We start from the raw sequence: 22,598 nt of genomic DNA, 5'->3' as shown, positions 1-22,598 counted from the left end.
CTAAGTATGATCTACATTTACAAAAAAACTCCCTACTTTTTGCATTTCATGTAACATACTAATGTTAATTGACTAACCATTATTAGAGGTTTTACTAGTTTGTTTGATCATATCATATCGAATTTTATTATACGCTCTAATTTTTTGACACGAAATTAATATTAAGTCAATGGTTTTATCACATTAGTTGGAGGTTTATTCAATGTTATTTTTGGTCCGTATTCATAATGGCAATGGAAATTGCGTAGGTTAAGGCTTCGGGCGAAAGCACAATGAAGAAGGACATATATTTAGCATTACTTTCTTTAGTAGCAATGGAAACTTGTTTTGTCTGGATCGTCGTACAAATGATAAATATCTGCCAAACAGGTTTTTATTATGCACGCTCAGTTTCTGCGGGGATCATTAATCGTTCTTTATGTGACACACCAACTGTTTCGACTTTTGTACACTTGTGTCAGGAAACATATTCCTTCAATGCACAGACATATAAGCGACCCAGAGACTCTAGAGCGGCGGTGGCCCGCCATTGATTTGTTCTTCGGTATCTTGGGAACAATTCTTTTTAATTCATTTAATAGAAATTTGCAATAAGAGCTAATGTGGGGGGGGGTGATAGCAGGCGTTTGGTGACCAGTAATAGATTATCAATTGATCTTAATGTCTTCAACGATAATACCTATGAAATAAAAAGACCTATAGAACCATAGATGACAGCCTTATATTGTCCTTCACATCAATGGAGTTTTATTAGGTCAAGTTCCGTTTCAATTATTCCTTTGTTGGTTTTCATCATCGGAATTAAATACGGTCTATTTCGTCTATAGACAGACAACAAACTCCAGGAGAAATATAATCGTGAATGTTCCGGCTTTACAAGAGATTCAAGATTAGACAATTGTATTTTCAATAATTGCATTGCAATTCTGGTTTTACATACTTAGATGTTCATACAGTCTGAGTTTTTTCCCTATTTTGACCAGGATCCACATAAAAGATTGTGTATGAAGTACTTATCGCATTTTCTCTTTGTAGTTTTGAATTGTTTGTTTTAGATTCTGGAGCCCGACTCCAGCATAAGTAAAACATTATCAAGAATAGGTCAGTAACTACTCCAAACTACATTTCAAATATTCGGATTCATTAAACTAACTTTTAATTATATTTCATATATGGCTGCAATTACCAGCGTATTCAGAAAATCGTCCAAGTTTACTTTTTATTTCAATTCTTTAGATAAAAAGTAATATAATACGCCAGAACTGCGCAATTCCGGACTAGAAATGGTAAAAAAATGTGAGAGATTACCCCTTAATCACTCTTCAAACATTACAAACCAAATAACTGTCGGTTCAGAGAGAGGAGTGCAAATCAGATTGTTACGCCCGTAAGTTACGTCCGCTCTAACGATAAATCATCATAGAATTGCCTTTGCAATTATTAAATATGCACAACCTCTAAATCTATTGAACAATAAATACACATTGTATTTTTACTGTAAATTTCGTTTTACAAAATAAAAATGCAATCCAATTCGATTGTCGGTGATAATAGAATATAAGAATATAGATATGCTTTTGGGAAAATATTTTCGATCGAAATCCAGGAAATAATAAAATCATTGCAATGGACAAATTTAACATCGCTTATTGTAGTCATTATTCGTTCAGGAAGACAAAGATTGAAAGGAGTTAAATCGGCACAAACACGCGACAGAATGTCGAACAGACGACCTGAGAATTGAGACAGAAGAAGACGACAAATCGATGTATGATATAACTGTCGGTCACGTCGTTAAAAATATAGTACTGACCCTTCGGGAATAACAGGAAATAGTCAAATTACTCATTGAAATTAATCACAGTGTGTACCATAAAACATGTTTACTCTTTTATATTTGACTGTTCGAGCTCATATAGAAATGTTTCTGTCTGTTAGCTCTTAACGATTTTGAAGATAATTGAGTTCACATTGTACGAGAAAAATGCGAAGGTTGTGAATCAACATATATTAGACACTCCTGGTCTATTTATATTAATATGACCTTATTACAATAATCTGGGCCTACATCTTAAACATATTTGGGCATATTGGGGAATGATTATTGGAAGACCACATGCTTAACTGAATTCCCAATCTACAATTTATATTTCTACGGTCACAGGAAACAGTGCAAACATATTCTAAGGCTGATAGATATGTTTCAAATACGTCTGTGTCGTTCAAAGAAGGCTTAAAACATGTTCAACATGAAATAGACTCTTCGAAAATAGAAATTAATTTTAAACAAAAAACATTTGAAATAACCCTTTTCTTTCAAAACAGTGGTGCAGTTAGAGCCATAAAAATAACTCCTGGCCGACTAAATCGACTAAAAAACGTATGTGTTTGATTTCTGTTCACGTTACTAATTACAAATGTATGTAATAATTAAGGACATGTGTAATGTTTAATGAAAAATAAACATGTCCACGTATGCCTTCGTGGAGTTTCAAACCAGTGGGACTTGAGAACACGATAATAGTTCACAATGACAACGGCAGATCTCTAAAGTAATTATGTATCACATAGCATAACATTATAAGGACACATTTCCCTGTGAGTGGTCATGTATTGTGTCCACAGTAACGGTAACATACGTGTTTTGTTACGTTGAAAAAGGAAATACAATCAATCGGGAATCGACCATAGCGTATTCGTCTACCATAGAGAGATATGCGCGCAATTAGTCACAGGAAACAGTGAAAACATGTTCTAAGGCTCAATGTTGGAAATATGAAATTGAAAATTGTCATTTATTTAAATTAAATAACGTTTATCGTTACAAACGAACAATATACATGTCCGAAACAAAGTTTGAGGTAAATTAAACGCTCTCCAACAGAACAAATCAAATAATACAAAATGCATGATGTAAGACAAATAGTAAGATAACAGTATAGCAAAAAGTAAAAAGCATGACTGATAGTGTGAACAATAAAATATGTACAACATGCATTTAAAGAATTAAAATAATATGAAAACAAACAGGCATGACTTTTAAGCAAAAAAAAAATGAAAGGACTCTATTAGGTATGATAGGTTAAAACGAACTGGACTGGTATTTAATATTGGTCTTAATTGGATCTAAGAACGATGTAGCTAATCGGATTACTTGTTATTAATAACTGATCAAAAGTGTGAATGAAGTCTATGATGTATGACCATAAGATTAACTTAAAATGTATATTGAATATCCACCCTGGCCTATCTATTCGGTGAGGAAGGGTGGGAATAAAAGCTTGTGAAAATACTGCGTAATCCGGGTCTGCAAAAATTATCTGTGAAATTATTACGTTGTGTGCTCAGCGAGACGAGACGGTTAAATAACACTATCAAAATTGGAAACTCGGTTGTTATAATTTACTGCGTAATGAGTTAGATCCCTTGAAAGTATCATAAATTAATTGAGGGCAAATGTAATGACTGTAAAAAAAATCTCAAGCCTGGTGCCTGGTGATATACATACAAACTTTGACATTTAACGTGAAACATTTTCAACATGGCAGTATATACCGCACTTTCCTCATCGAGAGTCCTTCACAATCTGAATGTGTTTCTAACATAACATAAGGACCTAAATCCTGATCATTAAAGAGCTATTAGTGGCACCACTTGTTGATATAATAGCTCAACCTTTTTTTTCAGGGTACGACGATGGAAACAAATCTTGGCATAAAGAGATTTTAAGCGAAGTATGCCGTGAGTATGAAAACAAGCTGAACCGTGCGTCCGAGTTTATTTCAATAATTATCATGCCGTAGAATAATAACTGAGAAATTTTAATTAATTCACCAATAATGGATAATGAAACTAAATGCTTCGTGCATCCTTGATAATCTCCCTTAAAGCATTTTTTACGTTTGTACCGTGACTTTCAAGGATTCTCTCTCCCAGAAGGTGTACATGTATACTCGAGGTGATGTGGTTTGCATGTTAATATCGCTACATACCTTATATATTTCCAAGTATAGACATGCTTCGTGCATCTGACCAATATGCAGTTCACACACCATGTGATTTCTTTTAGTTGTTTTCGCAATTTATAAAAACACATTGTCTATCTCCACTGTTTGGTGTTCATGACTACGTTTAAATTTGTTTGTATTGGTTATATTTGAAAGAGTAATGAAAAAAGCTTTCTGCGGTTGCTTAATGGCAGACGGATAATATTTTGGAATAGTCTTTAAAAAAAAAAAATGTTTAAATGTTCTCAAATTCTTACATGGTCTTGTTACTTTTAACTGGCTAAAATTTAGTCAAATTACTAGTAAATGTTTCTAATCTGAATGATTGAAACTAAAGGCAACGCTGGTATATGCCTTTAAAAATGTCATTGTTAAAGGTTTGACTTCTTGGCCAGTTCTTTAAGTTTTTATTGTAATATTAAGGGTTTGGTCCATACATTAGACTTCTCGTGTCTAGGTTACGGCTCTAAGATGGAAGGGGCAAATCAGACTAGATATAATGACGGTCGTCACCATATGGATAGATCATGAGTGAAACCAAGTAAAAACCTTCAAGTCGGATATTCCAATACTCAGACTACCCTCAATGTTTGAGTTACACATGTGTTGTTGTTTTTCACTACGGATTTGTTCACTCCTAAAATGGTAATGAAACGCCATGTGTTATTATTAGAATTATTTTAGGGCGTCAATAAATATGACTAACAGGAACTGAGTTTTTGAGAACATTCCAAGTAAGCAGTATCCTTCTATTTCTCATTCGTCTGCTAATTGATCAGCCCTTTAGCACGATCCTGAGAGACGTTATTTTTAACAAGGTCTCACAACAAGGAAGGAGGACAAAGCTGGACCGAATAACACAAAAAGCAATCAAGTCTAAAAACAATGTGTATACTGTTTTAGCGATTTACTCATTGTGATAATTCTTAAAAGATGATCGGTCTTACTTCTCTGGAAAAATCGTTATCGGGGAAATAAATTCTTAAACTTTTAAACAATCAAAGATCTAAAGAGCTCGTTTCCGAAACTCCTTTCATTTATTTGACTATTTTTACAATAACCAATGGGATTTCTAGTTTAAGTTTATAATGACCACTGAACATCTGAATTTTCTTCTCTTTATTTCATAGGAATGCAGGGTAATATCAAACGGCTTTATGGTCGAATAATGGCCGGCAAATGTCCGTTGACAGTCGCAACATCGAAATAAATCATGCAACAACTCAGTTATAATGCAATGCCTTTACAGTTGTAGCATAAAACATGGTAATTTAATAGATGCCTTTCCTGGAAATTGCATTGACTTACATAATAGACTGCAAGAGCACTAAATACCAAGCGTATCTGTCCCCATTAAATAGAACTGTTCTGGGCTTTTTTTCTGAGGACAGCCGTATAATTATCACCCTGGGAGCTGCAGTACATTAAGGGCAATAAAACAAAACTTACTGCACATTTGACGCAGAATGATGTTTTATTTAGTGTGCATATGATTTTCAGCTTATGGACAAGAAAATATTACTTCAACAATCACAGCAACACAATGAGATCCCTATTTTAAAGAAATAATGCCACCTTTCATTAATTAATTCATTCATTCTATCAATCATTCATATATATTCATTTATTTATTCAGTTTATACATTGAAAAACTTGACATTTCTCAAGGCAAAAGAAATAAAAAGTGTGCCGCTTTCATAAAGATTAGAGCCTTTTCCCTTCATGCATTAAAAAATCAACCTCAATACATTATAAATGTCTTAAAACCCTAATGTATTGTTTATTTCAATAGCCAGCCTGGTTGTTGTAGCCACAGGGGAATCTTCAAGGACAAGAACCAGTGCTGGTAAAAATGTGGTCTCATGTGGTTTTCCATACCGGCTCTCAGCAAGGATTTCAGAGAAAGGAATACCGTCTCCAAGTAAGAAGAAGTTCTAAGCATGTCTGGTTTTAATGCTTTCAAAATGCATCTGGGTACTCAATAAGATGAGATTAACCTTTGAATTGTTAAAAACTGATAGGAAAATGTCCAAAAGACTACATATTTCATAAAATTTGTCCTGAAAATCTTTCAATTCATGAGCTTTTCTGCATATTTATCACATTTATGACCACATAAAAGGTTTTGTATGCCTCAAATGAGTGTTTACAGGCCTTTTTCAAACTTTAACAGTATTGGCAGATTGTTTTATAGGTGTAAAACATTGCTTTTGTGTCTTGCTTGCAGATCATGATGTGCTTATAAGCTCCAGTTAGCTGCGCCTTTTTCCTCCCGGCAGTAGTCCTGCAATCTGAATCCAGGAGATGCAGCTCTGAATCCAATATTTCAGAAGAATGAAGATGTAAGTCAACTCTGTAGTACTTGTTTGTGTGTAAATGATCAAATGAGTGAGATTTATAGCAAATCAGGTGTAAATAAGCAACTTATAGACATTGGTGAAGTGCTGTACTGAAATTAATGCCAAATCTTGCCTTCAAAACAGATACTTAAAGTAAAAAATGGGCATATTAATGCTATCTCTGCATTTTCTACATCATGTAGCCACCTCATACATGAAAACAGTAGCAGTTGTCATGAATCTTTCAGTTTTGGTGTTCTCTTGCCATTTCTTTTGTTGCGCCATTTGTCCCGGAAGCAAACACTTTGGCATAAAGTGGTGTTTAGACTGTCTATAAACACATTATCACTAAATTTCTTTTGTTTAACTGAACAGTTCTGTTACCTTTGTATATAACTTTAATAAGTGGATAAGAAAAGCAAAATTTTGACAAGTTGAAGCATTTCAGTATGGTTCTATGTCATTTTTTAGCCAGTAGAGCTTATGCGATGGTAATTTGTACGTAGTATGTGCGTCCGCGCATCTGTAGACAATTCATGTTAACACGATACAGCCTTCAGTTTTGATTGTATATCGATGACACTTGTACAGTATCTACATATCCACAAGAGCTCGGTTTCTTTTGAAAACCAGCCAGATCCGCCCATACATGCCTAGATTATGGGACTTGATAGTTAAAAAAAATCAGTATATATGTCAGTAAACAATTGCTCGTTAACACGATACAGTCTTCAGTTTTGATTGTATCTTGATGAAACTTGTACAGTATTTGGATATCTATTAGAGCTGGGTTGCTTTCGAAAACCAGCTTGATCTGCCCATGTATGCCTAGAGTATGGGCCTTGAAATGATTAGATTATGGGCCTTGATAGTATAAAAAATGTTTAATAAATGCTTGCGAACATGATACTGTCTTCAGTTTTGAGTATTGAGATACCCATAAGCGGCTGGTTCTTTTCGAAAACAGTGATGTTGACCACACAAACCCAGCCAGTAGAGCATAGGCCTCATATTTATATAAAACTCTAAGCACAAAAGAAGTTCAAAAACTTTATTTTGCTTAGAAAAAATATTAAAAGAGCAGGCATGCCATTTTTGTGGTGCTGTTCTATAGACACCATTGAAAGCTACAAGGAAAACTTTACTTGGTCAAATTATTCCGATGCATATGGAAATAATGGCTCTTCAAAGGTTTGCAGCTTACCATTTGAGGGAAATGGCTGTTTCTGCTTTTTATGAAAATACCACAGGTGCTAATATTTGTCTCATTCATTTATTGTTTAACATATCATTTCCAAACTTTCAGTATGTGTTGCATATAGCCTAAAGATGAACTACAGGAAGTTTTGAAGTCTGTTTCTGAAAAAATGTTGCTTAAATAGGCTCAAGACCACAGTTATCAGTCATATATGTATTGTTAGGGTTTGGTATATTTTTCATCAACATTAAATGTTGACGTGTTGCATGTAATTCAGATACCAACAGATCAGGTTTTACTTAATATTTATTTTTATACAATGCTTTACATTGCATTGCATTTCTTTTTCCATCATACTTTAACTGCATGCATTTTTCAGAACTGAATCAGTTCCCACCATTTCACCTTCAAATGACGTCTCTTGTTCATCTAGACCTGTTTGTGTGTGCATATAAAATGAACAAATACTTACAAATTTCAGCACACATAAAATAAAAATAGAAGTTTCTATTAAGTTCCAAAAAAATTGTGTTGTAGTCACTTCCTAATTCTATAATGCAATGAATATTAATGACTATGTATGTGGTACATGTACTTTCAGAAAACTGAAGCCTTCAGGAAGTCAATGCCACCATGATATTGATTTACTCAGCTCTGATGTACTCAGCTGTGATGTAACATGCCTTCAAGCCACTATTCGAAGAACATTCAGACGTTCTAAATGGACCATTGCCCTGTTGCCATGGAAATCATTATGAGGAGGAGCACACACAAACTGTCACTTGTTTTGAATTCAAGATGTACCACAAACTTACCATAAACTTTTCGGATGCTCTGTTTATTTCATCAGCCAATTTCGATGTATATTTTACTGAATAACGACAAACAATATTTATTAACGATGCTCAGCTCTTACTCATAAGCATCTCTTACTCATTTGTATTCCACAACTAAACATGCTTGCAATTGCACTGTACCATCTATCATAATATAGCAATGCTGCAATTACCACATTTTTTATAACAGTTGTTGCTTTATACTGAAACTTTTATTGAAAATGGTGCATAAACACTGATAACACATAAATGTTTCATTCATACATTTGTACATGTTCTTTCAGTGTATATGTTGATAATGTTGATACATTTTTCATGTGCATTTACACATGTGTTTATTGCCAACCTCATCAAAACATGCATAGTTTGTTCACATACATATTTCCGACATTAACTGAATGTATTGCTACATGACGTTGATTTTGATATGTAAATAAAACATTGTACTACTCGTTTGTACAAAACACTTTTCATTTGCATGTTGTTTGTTTCCATGTTCTGTCTGCATGCAGATGGTATTTTCATATCAATTTTTAAACTATTCATAGAATATGGAGAGCTATACTACTCACCCAAGCGTCGGCGTCAGCGTCACACCTTGGTTAAGGTTTTGCTTGCAAGCACACATAGGTAAATCTCTCATTAAGAACTTGAGGTATTGCATTGAGACTTGATACAATGGTACTCAACAATCCAACCTACTGAATCAACAAAGTTAGATAACTCCAGTTTGCATTTAATCCAAATAATAGGACTTAATTATTCGACTTAGAAATTCTGGTTAAGGTTTTGCGTGCAAGCACACATAGGTTAATATCTCAGCAGCTACTTGAGGTATTGCATTGAGACTGGATACAATGGTACTCAACCATCCAACCTATAAATTAACCAAGTAAGGTAACTTGACTTTGCATTTAATGCAAATGTTGGCCTTTATTATTCGATTTAGATATTCTGATTAAGGTTTTGTGAACAAGCACACATTATATAAATATCAAAGCAACTACTTCATGGATTGCTTTGAGACTCATACAATTGTACTCAACCATCAAACTTCCCCATGTGAGATAGCTCTAGTTTCATTTAATGCAAATAATTGCCCTTTATTATTCGACATAGAAATTTTTGTTAAGGTTTTGCGTGTAAGCACACATAGGTAAATTTACCAGCAACTACTCGATGTATTGCATTGAGACTTTATAGAATGGTATTTAACCACTCAATGTAATTGAATAACCAAGAAATATAACTGTAATTTGCAAATAATTGCCCTTTATTATTAGACTTAAACATTCTGGTTGAAATTTTCCATGTAACCACATTTATGATAATATCTCACCACATGAATTGCATTAAAATCTTATCTAACCATGAACAATGCATGTTTCGCCAAAACCTTTCAATCCTTGCACTGAAAAGCGGCTGAATAGTCGAGCCCGCTGTCTCTGTGACAGCTCTTGTTCAACATTAACGTGATGTTCATTTCCATTGTGAAACTTATCCCTTGGGAACAATATTTACATCTTTTAGCATACATGCCTGGGTGAGTTTTAAAAAATGACCATATTATGCATACTTACTGCATGAAAATATACAAAAGCATACATTTCATATCAACTTGTGTATCTGTATTTCCCTTTCAACTACTTCGAAATAACAAACGTCCCAACCCTAAAATGTTCAAAAATATTCTACATACATTATTTTTATCTTGCACTGTATATATATGTTCTATATGTATATATCACGCCTAATAAAATTGAAGCCTGTCAACTTGTACGTTGTTGTGAAACATATGAACCCCACCTCTCAATTTCCCTGTGTGTTCCTATCAATTTGTTTCTGAAATTCCTGTCATCATTTAAATAAATTGCTTACTATCTCGGGGCCACCGTCCCTCCGCGCTTTCAGCGCTTTGATTATGTATTGTTCGTTAATGTCGATCGCAATACCCTATTGCTTGCTCCCCAATTAGTGTGAATAGAAATAACGACGTAAATTGGCACACACCATGTTGCCGCAAAAGTACTTTTATGTTCCAATATTTTAATGATATGCAGCAGCCGGGAAATTCTGACCTGTATTTTGATTCAGATGCAGTTCCATCGTGTTTCTTCTTAGCTGTATTTTTTTTTCTCTTCGAGTATCCTGTTTTGTTGAAACAATGTCGGAACATAGAGGTTTTCATATATTTTCTATCGATTCTGCATAGAATAAGTACATAATGAATGTAGTTACAGATCTATAGCCATGTGTAAACATGGGCAAATGTCCTCAAACACTACCTTGTATAGTCCATATGCTATTGTCGTTCAATTATCAGAAATATTGACAAATATTGATGAAGGTTTTAGTTAGTAGTTTAAAGAAAACATAACTTCCTTCCAGGAGAAACATTCAAATTTAAATTAGAGGTAGAAGTTTATAGAGGATATTTGTTGATTTAAGTGAAAGATCGTTTATTTCAAGAGTCTCATAGAAAAACACATTTTTAGGAGTGGTAAAGCTGTAAATTTCAAATTATTTATTCGCAACATTTTCTCGGTTTCGTTTCGATCAAGGGGAAGTTACTACAATGGATTTATTTACTCCTTTACACCCAGTTTCCAGTGATATTTTCAATATTGTTATTTCTCCAATAAAACTCCATATTTCATCGAAAAGCATGAAAGAATAAAATCTTCACAATGTATGAGTGCTTTAATAATGAAATGTTTGTCTTTGACTTGGACTCTAGAACTACGAAGTTAAAGAAATATTGATATCGAACATTTAGATTAAACCTTCATGCAATATGTTATTCAACATTATTTTTATGGCACAAGCGTAAGGTACCTTGATCATCATGTAGAATGTAGACATTAATAAAAATTGTGTCGGCGGCTCCCCGCGACTTAAGTGTTAACTATGAATATGATCGCCAAATAAAAGAAACCAAGCGTAGAAACCTCAGAAGGAGATTAATAGTACGAAAGTTAACTCTCTTATAGATGAGATATTTGACGCAAATATTGCATATTATATTGCCAAAATACGAATAGTAAATGTCATGTTTCTTGTGTTTGGTTTGTTGACACTTTTGTCTTTTTTAAACGAGAACAGTGTGTAAATGTAGATAAGACCTGCTGGTTCGTCGAATTGTCTGTAGCATGTTATTAAAACATTTTGTCATTATTGCGTATTTTGTCATTAAACAGGTCTTTAAATGATAGAAACATCATAAATCACAAATAAAAAAATATATCGCACTTTATATGGAATTGTTTCCTTTCCCTACAATATTGGCATATACGTAGGAGGATATTTAACCAACGTCTAAATATGGAGGATCAGCAAATATTTGCAGACATTGAGAAACTACTAATTAGTATTTATGTATTTCAATTATTCAGTGGCGGTTTCAATTTCATTCAATTTGTAAGATTCATATTAGTTAGCGGATTACAAACAGATATGACGAACGTCTGTAAGTAATTCAATTGTTCACATGTGTGCACATTGACTAATCACGGGTTTTATTACTGAAACGTCTAAGACAGCAACCATGTCATAGAGGATATAAATGTTTGTATTACAAAATAATTTTTGATTGACTCTTAATGTTAAGGTATGATAATCCAGAAGGCAGGGATTTCATAAAAATATATCTAAAGGTTGAATTTTAATTTCATGTTCCAAAACTATTTTCTTTAGTGTTTTCAAGTTTAACATAAACATGTAGATACATATGAAGTGAATACACCATTAACGTTTATTTTAGACTATCAAAAATTCCCAGAACTCAAAGAGGTAAATTTAAATAGCAAACGCGTAATATGTGTCTTGATATTAGGAATCGTTGATACGTGAGAGCCACTTCCATAAGGAAAAAAGTGAAAAAAAATGAAAAAGTGGCGGAGCTAAAACATTCAGGACCAACCAGAAGAATCGTTTGCTTATGGTTCTTATTTTTAGATCGCAGACGGGTTTTTTTTTTAAGAAAAAGCAAATGTCTGTTAAAAACTTTTCACCTTGGTACAGAGTCCAAGAGGCTACCAGAAATAAACAAAGAGGACTAAAGCATGACAAACAGAATAATTAATAATTCATCTAGCACACAAACATACAAAAGTATTACATAACTAACGTCATAGAATGACAAATTAATATTGTATTCAAAGTCGGAATCTGTATTTCATTTTAAATAAATATGTATGAAGTGATCTGAAGATGGAAATACGTTTTCGTATTAACTAGTTTATAAATAGTTGTCTAATACAGGCTGACATAACTTTTATTGCGACTGAAACTTTGCTATGCTCTATTGATGAGGTTTTCCTCCTACGCAGTCACCAGTAATGACACACCAGGCGAGTTGTATAGCAGTTGTGTGAAAGCACGTTCGTTTGTGCCTTTTGTATTAAAATGTCATTGTAGGAAATGACTGGTGGACAGACCTTTTCATGAGGTTTCATTCCACTGCCGTTTCAGTCAAGAGGGACCGAAGTTATTTATTGTCTATACATTAACACTTTTCCATAGCTATGTGTTCCATTAATTTTCCTGCAAGTTCTACTGTTTTGACTTGATCCGTAGCTGTATTCATATCTGTCTGTGATTTGAGTAAAAAATATATTTGAGTCGCAGTTTAAAACTGACATTTGATCATACAATATCCAATATGAACCCACTAATGGTTGAGGAAGGGTATTTAACAACTGTATTCTTTGCTTCTCATATTCACGGACCTATAAACTATTTTATGGGGCTGTGTCTATGACATATCATACTATTATATTTATATTAAATATTAAAGCGTGTATATCTGTATTTCTGTGAATGACGTGTATGCAAAACTTCGGCCATATGCTTGGTACGTTATGTGAAGTGAAGACATTACAGCTGCTTTAATCATGATAGAATTGGACGGAGCCAACTTCACAGTTGGAATACTCTTGTATGATATAAGTATTGAGACTTGGTGTTCTTGTTTAATCTAAACATGTGTTAAAGTTTAATATATTAATTCGGTATTCGTTCATGAAAAAAGCCAAATAACACATTTGTCATCGTAGTAAAGTAGGACATGCTCATGCAAATAATTACGCTAATATAGCGTGTATTTTAATGCAAACAGACAAGACTTATTTTGATACACAATATCAAAAACGCCGCGAGTGTTTTTAAAACATGTACTAAAAGGAAGCAGATGCAGTTCACCAAAATACATAGTTTCAAACTGGGGGTTAAAAAATCAAAAAGTGTAAGAGAAGTCATTTTGATATACACGCAATTCATGCATTTCTCTAAGATTCCATTACTAAAATATTAATATACTGGAACTTGGACTTTTAACATATAGGATATGCGTGGTTAAATTTAGATACATGGATTAATATTACTATTATTTCTATGATAAGGTAGTTAAACATCTTGAAGTCCAAAATGATTTTGGAAATATATCTTCCTTTTTATAAGTAATTGAAAACATAAATTATATGATATTATTATTATTATTATATTTTGAAATATTTATTTAAGATGCTTATGTAATACCGGCCCTATTTTAACATTCCCCCAATACAGTACTGTCGAGTTTGTTTATTCAGACCATTGTACTCTTGCTAATTGTTGAGTTTACAATCATTTGAAATTTATTTTAAATATAATAAATGTTCATTTTTTATAAAAACAAAAACCCATTTAACATTCAATTATAACTTTGAATTGCTTTCCTCATATATCCTCCCAGGTGTTGCCGGTGTTCATAAAACATATGAAGTCATTTCTTAATTTTAATCGAATTTTTAAACTTTTCATGCCAAGTCAAAAGAAAAGTATAAGTGATTTAATGTTGTTGGGTAATTCCTGAGTCAGTGCAGCATTTTGAAAGGAATACCATAACCATGCACAATATAACGAAACACCATATGCTGTATTATTAGATTTATTGTAGGGCGTCAATAGATATGATCAACAGGAACTTGAGAACATTCGTTTAGACTATAATGATCGACCTTGAAGGTAGTAATAATACAATGAACACTACAGGGTAGTCGAAATTTAAAAATGCACAAGAAAACGGCCAAACAACAATGAACTTTAGACACAAACATATTGATAGCACATACGCAAATCCAAACACACAAAAACACATATACTCTTATTAAATTTCTTACCGTTAAATGATGGGATAACCGCCTTGGAACGGTCTGTGAAACAATAGTTCACTACAACCTCTATTGAGGGCTTACTGTTAGAAAGCATGTCAATTACCTCAAACTTGTCCCATGATTTATCAATAATTACGAAATTAAAATACATACGCCTCATCAGAGCACGCATCAGCTTGGAAACAATGAAGAAAAACGCCTAAAAGAAAACATATAAAACTGATAAATTAAATTCCAAGTACTCTAGGACCGGATTCCAACATCTGTACCTATAATCTAAAAGAATCAAGCCGGAGCAACAGTGCTAGCTTTTAAGAGGTACGGTAAAGTCTTTCAAAGACAAAGCCATAGCTCGCCTTAACAAGGTTTGAAATTAAGTCTTCATTTAGGAGGAAAATAACAATGAATATATAATAAAACAAAAGAAATATATATAAATGCTGGGAAATTTCGATATATAAAAACGAAATGTTCTTTTGGCTTGCAACTAAACGCTCTTACTTTAAATACAAATATCGACTTTAGAAAAATATAATTACAAAATTAATATTTGACAAACTTATTGTACATAATGAAAAATAAAATAACTCTACATTACTTTCTTTTCACTAGTAAGTCAGAAGTATAACATCGTCAGCTAATTGATCATCACTTTAGCACGACTCGAAGCTAAATGTTTAATAGTAGGTCTCAACAACAGAACGAAAATCAAAGCAGGACCGTATAACACCAAAACAATTAAGTTTAAAAACAATGTGTTTTCTATTTTAAGCGTTTTACTAGTTGGGGTTACCCTTAAAGGAAGATCTGAGGGAAATAAAATTCTTAAACGTTTAAACATTCAGTGATCTAAAGAGCTCGTTTCCGATACTCCTTTATTTCATTTGACTGTTTTTAAAAATAACTAATGGAACTTCTGGTTTAAGTTTATAATGACCACTAAATATCTGATTTTTATTCATTTCATTTCACAGGAAGTCAGGGTTGGTTTCAGACGCCTTCACGAATAATGACAGGAAAATGTCCATTGACAGTCACAACATCCAAATCAATCAATCAACTTTTTAATTATAATGTAATACCTATATATTTGTAGTATAAAACATGGTAATAAGATGTCTAACTTGGATATTCCATTGGCTTACATAATGGACTGCAAGAGCATTAAATACCAAGTGTATCTGTCGCTATTAAGTAGATGTGTTCTGTGTTTTATTTTCTCTGAGGACTATCGTATAATTATCACCCTCAGAGCTGGAGTACAGTGTGGGCGATTTCGAGCGTTTGGAAACACTTTGGAAACGCAAATGTGTTGAAATAAGCTATGGTATATAAGAAAGTTAAAGGGATCGTTCGCCACTCGAGGCTTTCATTTTGCAGCGGCTAAGTCAATATATTCAACACGCCCGACCACATTTTATAGAGATTTAAATGAGTTTTAAACAATGCATAATTATGATTACTTTTGGTATAACAACCATAATACGTGCAGGATTCCCGTTCAAACAAATGGAAAATGTACATCATTATCGGTGTCTTCTGAATACTTTCAGTTGCCCAGTTAAGAGTGCAGGGAAAGACAACTGCTTGAAAAAAGAACAATGTCGGTAATGTTTAGTTTCTTAGTGATTAAAGCTAGGTTCGAATCAGTTTCGTTTCAGCTGAAGCAAGTTTTTCATTTTTTCAACGCCTAACGAAAGGAAACGATCGTACACGTTGTTCATTGCTGAATTGTTTTGAACGGATGACGTGCACACCGTCACAACTCCCGCAATAACTTACGGACATCTCTAAACCCATCGGTGACATCACATTGCCAGGATTTACAACTATTTTTTGGTGTGCTTAACAGTTCATTAAAATATATTTAGCAATACATTTACTTACGCTGTTTAGTTTTGCTATTGCTATTTATGCCAATGTTGAATAAACATGACATTAAGGCTCATAGTCGGCAATGCAAAAAATGAATTAGTGTCCTTTTTACTGGCCAATTAGATCGTAGTTCCATTGACGTTGGCAAGAACAGCGCAGTTACCAATGAAACTTTCCGAATCGTTGAACTGGACTGTTTTATTCAAAATGGCATTGAGATTTGTTGTTTTTTGTTTCAATGACTGACGAGAATATTTCACCAAGTATATTTACAATCAGAAGTAAAGACTGCCAAGCACGTAACAATAGTGTGGTTGCTTATCACATTTTACATTTTAAAATGTGGGTACGATACGGTAACTGTGTAATGGTAATTGGTTAGGGAAACCAATATGTATAAGTCGAAACACGATTTCGGCTATCCCTGATTTTATTTTCATCTTATTTTTCAATTTAAAGTGTTGCTTCTCGTTGTGTTGTTTAACTGTTCAGGCAATTAACATTGTTTTACGTGGAGTTTACCAATAAAACAAAGTGCTTTAGATAAATGCCAAATACATTTAAAGTTTGTTTTTACATTTCAAATATTTGAAAATAGTTTTAATAAGTGAAGTGTTTTTGTCTATTTTGGTGTTTTCTATTTCTGTTTATTATAATAAGTCCATAGGTAAAAGGCAATTATTCAAGCGAAACCAAGAATAGCATTTCTGTTCACATTAAAACATGGCATGATTCAAAATCATTCATATTTATCTCTCTTAAAAATCTCTCTTCAGTGCATTCGCATGTGCATTATGCTGATAAAACTCATTGCACAGTAGTCTAAAGATTTTTCTAGCGCAAAAAAACCCTTAAGCTTGTACTCAAAATTATATAAAATTGATTTTATGTACATTTTATGCTGTAGAATGACGTTTCTATATCAATCAAAATGATCTCTTTTAAAAATAGTAAAAATATGAAATGTTGAACCACACTATGCAGTTATGTGGTATAATGAGCTGAGATTGAGATTTGCCTTGTTTTTTCAGATATAGGTACCCGGTGACACCGTATTTGTCTGATAGCATAAGAAAGGTTTTAGAGGAAGAATATGTTAATGTCATAATGGTAAGTATTTGACCTTGATAAATAGAAAAGAATCGCTAATTTCACTTCCCATTTCATTCGAAAAAATACAAACTGCCACAAAATTAATGTTGTGTATTTTAGGTCATGTGTTTTACATAACAATTCCCTTCAATTGATAGAAAAATAAATGGAGTCATCAAGCAACAACATTTTTCATCACGGCCAATGGCATGTTAAAACAAAAACCTTATTTGAACATCGGATAACTTAAGTTTCTCTTAACCTTTTCACCAATTTTAGACAATATTCATTCGGTATATAACGTCAAGCACAAGCTTTTCTAGTCCAATCGTCATATGCTATTGTCTATCTTTTGTCAGAAATAGAGACAAAACTGATGTAGATTTTAATTAGGAGTTAAAGAAAGCATTACTTCCTTCCAGATGATATATTTGAATTCAGATTAGAACTGGAAGTTAGCCCCATTATGTTTTAGTGATGTAAACTTTTTTATGTATATCTTAATGGCTTTTTCTAACCTTTTTGACGCCCACAATGATAAAAAATGCAATTACAAAATGCAACAAAACCGAACGTATAATCTAAGCATAATCTAAATTTAGCACGCACAACTACATTACGAAACTGGCATATCACGTGACTTTTTGAATACCTAGAATTATTACTTACTTAATATACTAATAATGTGTATTTTGTAACTAAAACATTATTGGTTTCAAAACGTTTTCCCGGAAAATCATATGAACACTTATTTTATCATTATTTTACTCTATGATATCGAAATTGCCGAAAAATACAGTTGTAGTATAAACAATATTTTGGTATTCAAGGACGATATTTGAGCAAATATCAACATTTGCTAAAGGGTTCTAGCTCTTAGTGTCTAAGTTTAAACGCTCCTAATGATTTGCCACACTTTATTTCGGCAACACGAAAATTGCATCTTACAAAAACATTAGCGAGTACCTGTCTGCGATCAGTGGATCAGTTTGGAATTTCGTTGGTATTTTCCATACATTTCTTTTTAATTAAAGCATCGTGTGGTCGTCGGGAATTTATCAGACATTAAATGAAACTCTGTCTTAGTTATATACTCACTGGTTCCTTCAATTGCCTTTAGCTTGTTATTAAAACAGTCTGTCATTATTGCATATTTTGTCATTAAACAGGTCTTAATATGGTATATAAACATCATTGATCACAGATAATGATATATAGCACTTTATCTGGAATTGTTTCATTTTCCCTTCAATATTGGCATATACGTAGGAGGATATTTAAGCAACGTCTAAATAAGGAGGATCAGTAAATATTTGCAGACATTGAGAAACTACTAATTAGTATTTATGTATTTCAATTATTCAATGGCGGTTTCCATTTCATACAATTCTTAAGATTCATATTAGTTAGCGGATTACAAACAGATATGACGAACGTCTGTAAGTAATTCAATTGTTCACATGTGTGCACATTGACTAATCACGGGTTTTATTACTGAAACGTCTATGACAGAAACCATGTTGTTTTATCATAAAAGATATATTTTTTTATATAAAAAACTAGTTTTTGATTGACTGTTTATATCTTGTTATGAATATCTAGAAGGCAGGAAGAAAATACAATACAAATATTTACCTTTCATGCATATCTTTTGAAAGTTGGATTTTATATTATTCTTCCAAAAATGTTCTTTCGTATTTTCAAGTTAATATTTACCTTTCACGAAAATCTATTAAAAAGTTGAACTTTTCCAAAAAAAACAACGTCATTTCGTATTTTCAATTTTAATATGAATATCTAGATACATATGCAGTGACATGAATACATTTTGTTCATCATTAGCCTTTGTTTTAAAATCCTAGAACTGTGACAGGTGAATTTAACTAGTAAACACGTAATATGCGTCTTGATAATATGGAGTCGTTGATGTACGAGGGCCACTTCCATAAGGAAAAATTCGGAACAATAATGAAACGGAGGCGGTACTAAACAACAAGGATTAAACAGAAGAATCGTTTGTACATATTTGTTATGTTAGGTCGGTCAACAAACTAATCGTCTCACTGAGGGATGCAAACGGATGTTTTAAAGAAGGAGCCAATGCGTGTATACAAATCTTCAACTTGGTACCGAGTCAAAACGGCTACAAGAAAGGAACAAAGAGGACCTTCGCACTACATGCTGAATATTAAACAATTCATCCAGCAAACAAACATACAAAAGTATTACACCACTAACGTCATAGAAAGACATGCAAATTAGTATTTAATTTAAAGTCGGAATCTTTTTTTCATTTTGAATAAATATGTATGAAGTGTTCTGAAGTTTTCGTTTCAAATAGTTCATATATAAGTGTCTAATACAGGCTGACATGCCGTTTATTGCGACTAAAATTCTACTATGCTTTATTGAGGTTAAGGTTTTCCTCCTTCGCAGTCACCAGTAATGACACCCCAGGCGAGTTGTACAGCAGTTGTGTTCGTTTGTGCCTTTTGTATTAAAATGTCTTTGTATGAAATGGCTGGTGGACAGACCTTTGAATGAGGTTTCATTCCACAATCGTTTCAGTCAAGAGGGACCCGAGATATTTATTGTCTATACATTAACACTTTTCTATAGATATGTACTACATTGATTGTCCTGCAAGTTATATGGTTCTATCAAAATGGAACTAAACGCTCTTACTTAACATAAAAATATCAACTTGAGTAAAATATGATTTCAATATAAATATTTGACAAACTAATAGCACATAATGAAAAATAATACAACTCTGTATTACTTTTTTCACTAGTAATATTTATGCGAAAAACTACAGAAACAAGCTCAGTAGCAAAAAGTTTAAACATAAACCCTGTTTAATGGCACAGGGCAAACGCCAAAGACATAGAGCATAAAAACAAAAATTCATTAACAAGAAACATGGAAGAACAGCACAAAACTCCACAAACAGCACAGTGCATACATACTATCTATAAAAAAAACTAGGTATGTTTATCAAGGATTGTTAGGTACCGCCTTGGAACAGTCAGTAAAATGTAAATTTAGTGGGGATTTAAACCAGTTGAAGTGCACTAACCTTACTCTTATCCCAACAATCCTAAATAAAGAAAAAATCGCAAAAGGTAAATCCTATCAAAATATGCATTAACTTGAGTAAGTCAGAAGTATCCCTCTATGTATACATCGTCCTCTAATTGGTCATCACTTTAGCACGACTCGAAGTTAAATATTTGATAGTAGGTTTCAACACTAGGAAGAAAATCAAAGGAGAACCGCATTTCACCAAACCAATCAAGTCTAAAAACAATGTGTTTACTATTTTAAGCGTGTCACTAGTTGTGTTTTCCCTTAAAAGATGATCTGGGGGAAATGAAAAATTCAACTTTTAAACATTCAGAGATTTAAAGAGCTCGTTTCCGATACTCCTTTATTTCATTTGACTATTTTTAGAATTTTTAGAATAACCAATGGAATTTCTGATTTAAGTTGATAGTGACCACTAAATATCTTATTTTCATTCACTTAATTTTACAGAAAGTCAGGTTTATTTCAGACGGCTTAACGAATAATGGCCGAAAAATGTCCGTTGACAGTCACAACATCCAAATAAATCATGCAACAATTCAATTATAATGTAATGCCTTTACATTTGTAGCATAAAATATGGTAATAAGATGTCTATCCCGGAAATTCCATTGGCTTACATAATGGAGTGCAAGAGCACTCAACACCAAGCGTATCTGTCGCTATTAAATATATGTGTTCTGTGTTTTATTTCCTCTGAGGACTGCCGTATAATTATCATCCTCAGAGCTGGAGTACAGTGTGGGCGATTTCGAGCCTGGTGCGTCTGTTACAGCGCCAGTTCTACACTTTGGGAAATGCAATTGTGTTGAAATAAGCTATGGTATATAAGAGTCTAAAGGCGTGGTTATCCACTCGAGGCTTTCATTTTGCAGCGACTTAGTCAATATATTCAACACACCCGTCCTCATTGTATGAGAATTCATAGATTTAAATGATTTTTGAACAATGCAAATAAAACCTTTTTGTATAACAAGCAAAATACGTGCAGGATTCCCTTTCAAACACTTGGAAATGGCAAAAGGTACACAAGGATCGGTTTCTTCTAAATACTTTCAGTTGCCCAAGTTAGAGTGCATTGAAAGACAACTGGAAGAACGAAACATGTCGGTAATGCTCTTACAACTCGTTTATACCGTTTCCCAGCGTTTAAATCTTGTTTCGATTCAGCTTAAACAAGCTTTTCAATTGTCCAACACCTTACGAATGTGAACGGTCGTATACGGTGCTTTTCTGTAGTTTTGAACGGAGGTCATAGACCCCGTCACAGCTCAAAAAATATTAATATCTCAAACCCAAAAGCTTATAGCATCGGTGACATCAAATTTCTATGATTTATGACTACTTTTTGGTTTGCTTAACATTAACTATTCATTAAAAATACAATGATAAATAAATGTTCCTACGATGATGAATTATTGTATTATTATATTTTATATAAAACGTACAGTATAATTATACAATTATATATCAGCGTTAGTTTAATTTTGCTGTTGCAATACATATTAATATTGAATAAACATGACATTAAGGCTTATAGTCCGCTATGCAAAAATTGCATTGGTTTCACTTTTACCGACTAATTAATACGTAGTTCTTTTGACGTTCGCGCAGAACAGCGCATTTTCAAACGAAACTCTCCGAAGTGTTGAAACCTACTGTTCGAAGTCGCTGTTGGGTTAGAGCAAATTGACCATCTCCTCGATGCAAACGGCATTGCGATCGTGTTTTGTTTCAATGACTGACGAGAACATTCCGCCAAGTAATTTTACTAAAGGTCGTATAAAAGACTGAAAGCACGTAACAATAATTGTTTATTGTTCCTTTTCACATTTTACATTTTCAAAATCTGAGAACGATACAGTAATTGTTAAATGGTAATTTATAAGGCAAAAGTTATATTTATATATGGAATCACGATTTCGGCTATCCCTGATTCTTTTTATTGTTTTTTTTTTACATTTTAGTGATACTTCTCATTTTGTCGAACTTTTCAGGCAACTAACTTTGTT

The sequence above is a fragment of the Mya arenaria genome, chromosome 11 (assembly GCF_026914265.1).
Source record: "Mya arenaria isolate MELC-2E11 chromosome 11, ASM2691426v1".
Taxonomy (NCBI): Eukaryota; Metazoa; Mollusca; class Bivalvia; order Myida; family Myidae; genus Mya; species Mya arenaria.
This window is presented reverse-complemented; position numbering follows the sequence as displayed.